The sequence below is a fragment of the Pristiophorus japonicus genome, chromosome 22 (assembly GCF_044704955.1).
Source record: "Pristiophorus japonicus isolate sPriJap1 chromosome 22, sPriJap1.hap1, whole genome shotgun sequence".
Lineage (NCBI taxonomy): Eukaryota > Metazoa > Chordata > Chondrichthyes > Pristiophoridae > Pristiophorus > Pristiophorus japonicus.
The window spans coordinates 28017763-28023596 of NC_091998.1; the positions used below are offsets into that span (position 1 = coordinate 28017763).

The window sequence follows — 5834 nt, forward strand, 5'->3', positions numbered from 1 at the left end:
CTGCAAACCCTTCCTTAATTGGGGTGGGTGACATTTGCTGCCCAAATTGAGGGTGAGAGAGGCAGAACTGCTCCTATGGTCAGATTGGTTGTAAAAACGCCTGCTCCTTTCCCGTTCCTCCACCACTTGCTCTTCCACAGCTTTTAATTACTTACTCTTGTAAACTGAAGTCAACATCCTCTGTTCTGTGCCTCCTTAGCCCGAGGCATTGATTCATTGAATTCTGTCGTTTTCTGTGTGGTTCCTCCCTTCTTTGTGCAAACGGTTGTTGCAGCCAAAGAGTTTGCTCCCAGCCAATGAGCAGAAGTATCTCCAATGAGAGTTGGAGGCTTGTGCAGCACCGAACGCCCTGGGCGGAGCTTCTCGATATCATAAAACCCAGCACATAACCCCAACGCAGCTAAATCTGCTCTCTCAATAGCTGTGTCCATTGTCACTGTTTCATTTAGCTGACGCTTCGATCTTTGGGTTAAAGAAATGGATAACTGTTTGAACAAGATGAACCAGGCGGCGTCTGACGCACATTGTGCAGCAACGGAGCAAGGTAAGTAACCTGTAGAGAAGTCAAACTTTCGCTCCACCAGTGACTTTTTCTGGTCAGTAATTGAATCCTACACACCAGAAAGGTCCCAGCTTTGATCCCTGATGCGTATTGAGTTAGCAGGTCTTAGTCGAGGATGGTGATAGGTTGAAACTGTGGCGTTCTCAGTGGCATAGCAATGGAGAGCATTGAGGAGAAAAATTTAAATGCTACCAATTATTGTGACACTTTGAAGTCAGACTCTTGTGTTTTTACACAAAGTCATTTCCACTTTGATAATACGGCACAGGGCTTCTGCTAACTTCTTCATATTTAGTTTGTCAATCCATTCTGTAATACCGAGACCCATACACAGTGCGTTCGAGTGAAGGGAATTATTTAGTGGGCTCATCGGTTCGACAAGAAGCCAAAACATATTACACTGGAGGTCCTGATATATCACAGTATACGATCATCATAGGCAGTCCCTCGGAATCGAGGAGGACTCACTTCCACTCCCAAAAGTGAGTTCTTTGATGGCTGAACAGTCCGGTACGAGAGCTACAGATCCTGTTACAGGTGGGACAGACATTCGTCAGGGGAAGGGGGGCTGGTTTGCCGTGCGCTCCTTCCTCTGCCTGCGTCTGGCCTCTTCTTGCTCCTTGCGTCAAGCCTCAAAGAGCTCAACGCCCTCCCGGATGGACTTTCTCTACCTAGGGCGGTCTGCGCCAGGGTCTCCCAGGTGTCAGTGGTGATGTCGCACTTTACCAGGGAGCTTTGAGGGTGCCCTTATAACATTTCCGCTGACTTCCTTTGGCTCATTTACCATGAAGGAGCTCCGCATAAAGCATTTGCTTAGGGAGTCTGTATCTGGCATGCGAACTATGTGGCCTGCCCAGCGAAGCTGATCGAGTGTGGCCAGTGCTTCAATACTGGGGATGTTAGCCTGGTCGAGGACACTGATGTTGGTGCGCCTGTCCTCCCAGGGGATTTGCAGGATCTAGCGGCGACATCGTTGGTGTTATATCTCCAGCGACTTGAGGTGCCTTCTGTACATCGTCCATGCCTCAGACTCATACAGGAGGGCGGGTGTTACTACAGCCCTGTAGACCATGAGTTTAGAGTGCATAGCAGAGTGTTACAGTGACGGGTGTGGGGTATATCAGAGTACACACTGGCAGCTGCATTACAAATAAGTATTGGGTATATCTGAGAATATTAGTGATGGGTTTCAAATATAGAGACTTCTTTTTATTCAAAGCCTGTTATTATCTGATAATTAAATTCTTTTGAACACTAAATTGCTACTTTCTTGTGTTTTTTGCATTGCTTCATCCAAATTATTGGAGAATTTAAATCTTTTAGTACAATAAATTACTATGAATTATCAAGAGTATGTATCAGAGTGTTACACTGCTGCATGTGGAATATAATAGAATGTTACAGTGTGAGATATAACAATGTTAGAATGACGGGTGTGGGATAGAACAATGTTAGTGAGGAGTGTGGGATAGAACAATGTTAGTGAGGAGTGTGAGATAGAATAATGTTACAGTGAGGGGTGTGGGGTATATCAGTGTTACAGTGAGGGGTGTGGGGTATATCAGTGTTACACTGAGGGGTGTGGAGTATATTGAAGTGTTAGAATATGTTGCCTTCATGTAAATTGCTCAATGTGGTGTTTTTATCGCCAGGGCAACAAGCCCAAAAGGCTGCTGAAAAGAGCACCGGTCAAGTGGAGCAGGCTATAAATAAAGGTACAATCTAACCTCTCCTCATTTTATTTCTTTGGTATTTGTTTTGCTGTAAATGAAGGAATTCCTCTAAGCCCTGTCCCCTCCATCTCTCCCCATTTTCTTACACCAGGCACCATCTGTAGCAATGTGGGGGTGGGAGGGGAGGACACAAATCAAATTTATGTCCGTCCCTGCCAAAAACTGCGTTCCCTAACCACTGACTCATCCCTCTCCCTAGCACCAATCTGAGGGTGAACAAGACTGTTTGAAAACTAGGTGTCATATTTGACCCTGAAATGAGCTTCGAGCCACATATCCGCAGCATAACTAAAATCGCCTTTTTTCACCTCCGTATCATCACCCGCCTCCACCCTTGCCTCAGCTCTTCTGCTGCTGAAACCCTCATCCATGCCTGTGTTACCTCGAGACTTGACTACTCCAACTCACTCCTGGCCGGCCTTCCACATTCCACACTACGCAAACTTTAAGTCATCCAAAACTCAGCAGCCCGTGTACTAACCTGCACCAAGTCGCGCTCACCCATCACCTCTGTGCTTTCTGACCTACATTGGCTCCTGGTTAAACAATGCCTCGATTTTCAAAATTCTCATCCTTGTTTACAAATAATTCCATGGACTTGCCGCTCCCTATCTCTGAAATCTTTTTCAGCCTCACAATCCCACAAGACGTCTGTGCTCCTCAAATTCTGCCCTTTTGAACATCCCTCATTATAACTCTTCAACTATCGGTGGCCGTGCCTTCAGCTGCCTGGGCCCTAAGCTCTGGAACTCCCTCCCTAAAACTCTCCGCCTCTCTACCTCTCTTTCCTCCTTTTAAGATGCTTGTTAAAATTTACTTCTTTAAACAAGCTTTTCATCGTCTGCCTTAATTTCTTCTGTGGCTCGGTGTCAAATTTATCTGTTTGTCTGTAACACTGTCGTGAAGCACCTTGGGACATTTTACTATGTATAAATAAAAGTTGTTGTTGTTTTTATGAAACCCAATAGTGGATCATCCCTAACAGCCTCTCCTCCCCACAACATTGACTCTTGTATTACTTCTTTAAATAGTAAATGTGTTTAAAAAGTTTAAAAGTACAATGAATTGCGTTTATTCTCTCTCGTTTCCTCCTGCCAATGCTCCCCCACACATCTCTCCTTGAAAGGCATTCACTGTTGCTAGGCATCGAGATCCATGACAAGAGCTGTCCTCTGGTACCTCCGACAATGGGCCTCTCTGAATTTTTATTAATTGTTCTTGTGATGTGGGCAACACGGACAAGACAATATTTACAGCCCATGACGAGTTATCCTGAGGGCGTGAAGAGTCAACTGTGTAGTCACCTGTGGGCCAGACTAGGCAGCAATGCAGCTTCACTCCCCAATCGGGTGCCTTCCGGGGTCATTGCATTCTGATGCCAGCCACATATTCTACATTTTACAATTCAGCGTCATGACTTGCCAGTGTGTGGGACTGCGACACGTGGCCTCTGAGTTACCAACCCAGCACCATATCCATTAGGCTACCCAGGGAGTATTCGTGGGCAATCCAATCGTGGGAGAGATTATGTCTAGACCTGATCCTGTCTTAACTTGCACATTTTAGAGTAGAGATTGGACCTCGTTACGCCCATGTTTTGGGTGCAACATGGGTTAATTTAGGCGAGCAATGTCCTGCACCTAACATCGCCTGTCTCCGCCCCTGCCTCAGCTCATCCGCTGCTGAAGCCCTCATCCATGCCTTTGTTACCTCTAGCCTTGACTATTCCAACACACTCCTGGCTGGCCTCCCAGATTCTACCCTACGTAAACTTGAGGTCATCCAAAACTCGGCTACCCGTGTCCTAACTCGCACCAAGTCCCGCTCACCCATCAACCCTGCGCTCGCCAACCTACATTGGCTCCTGGTTAAGCAACGCCTTGATTTCAAAATTCTCATCCTTGTTTACAAATCCCTCCATGGTCTCGCCCCTCCCTATCTCTGTAATCTCCTTCAGCCTTACAACCCCCCCAGAGATGTCTGCGCTCCTCAAATTCTGCCCTCCTTGAGCATCCCTGATTATAATCGCTCAACCATCGGTGGCCGTGCCTTCAGCTGCCTGGACCCTAAATTCTGAAACTCCCTCCCTAAACCTCTCTGCCTCTCTATCTCCCTTTCCTCCTTTAAGACGCTCCTTAAAACCTACCTCTTTGACCAAGCTTTTGGTCATCTGCCATAATTTCTTCTTATGTGGCTCAGTGTCAAATTTATCTGTGTTGTCGTAAAGCACTGCTATAAAACGCCTTGGGACATTTCACTACATTAAAGGCGCTAAAGAAATACAAGTTGTTGTTGTTGCACCGGATCAGCAACTGGGGTATGGGTCTATATTGGAACAGGAGTCTGCCTCAGCACCCTTGGCACCTGACTCAAGCAGGCATTGGTCCCATTGCCTATGTAAATGAGGGGCCTAACACCTATCTCAGGACCCCTGATGAATGATGAGTGGGGCAAACCTCCTCCGTCCAGGATTCCTCCGCAGCCACTGTGGCCTAAGCAACGACCGTCTGCAAAACGTATCAGGACATCCACCTGGCGTCGGGAGGAGCAGGGGTGCCTCTCCCAGCTCTAGAGCAATCCCAAGGGCCGCAGCCCGCTCGCGAGCAGCCCCTTCCCCTCCTGTTGTCCTCCCCTCCCCCCCCCCCCCCCCTATTTACCCCAGGGGCTGCTACAAACAAGGCCATGGGCGTACTGCACCTGGAGATGCAACAGGCCTGAAAGATTGCGATGGATTCGCACCCGGAATCGGTCTGTGGCCAGCTTCTACCACTTTGTTCTCAAGAACAGAAACTCTGGCTGATGCTCATCCTATCGCACTGATTCCCATTGGATTGGAATTGTCACAAAGTAGAGATTGGAATGGAGCAATGCTGGAGTGTTGTGCTGAGATTGAATGCTCAGTTCCATAGGCAGTAATGTTCATAAAGCAGACTCTAATACAGGATTGATGCACTTTATTTATGGCAACTTTTTGTTCTTTCAGCTGTTGAAGCGGGCGCTGACATTGTGAAGAAGAAAGGAGTTACTGTGGTTAATACTGCCACCAAGAAATTTGGCCTGTGATCTGTCGCCTGCAACATGAAGAAAGTGTTGATTGTCACAGTTGAATTACATCTCTTGTACTTGTAAAGGAATTAGTCCGTTTAACGGAATACAATGATTAAATAAAACAATTTATATTCTGCTTTTTGTTCAGTTTTTTTTAAATACTTTTGACTCTGCATTTTAAAGTAATTTCTCTCAATTCTGGCTAATGTGTGTGTCATAGGAAGTCCCTCGGAATCGAGGAAGACTTGCTTCCACTCTTAGTATGAGTTCTTAGGTGGCTGAACAGTCCAATACGAGAACCACAGTCTCCGTCACAGGTGGGACAGACCGTGGTTCAAGGAAAGTGTGGGTGTGTGTAGTTTAATGGAATGGCTATTGACAACGATGCTGTCCTACATCACACACCCGGCTCAGCATAGAAACATAGAAACATAGAAAATAGGTGCAGGAGCAGGCCATTCAGCCCTTCTAGCCTGCACCGCCATTCAATG

General features: G+C 46.7%; 1 long non-coding RNA gene across 1 annotated transcript; it reads left to right on the forward strand.

Annotated features, from left to right (window-relative positions):
* Nucleotides 1-378: 378 nt before the first annotated feature.
* LOC139234733 (uncharacterized) lies at nt 379-5474 on the forward strand. The gene is made up of 3 exons (XR_011588332.1): nt 379-544; nt 2215-2277; nt 5279-5474. It is a non-coding gene; the product is annotated as an uncharacterized lncRNA (long non-coding RNA).
* Nucleotides 5475-5834: the final 360 nt, after the last annotated feature.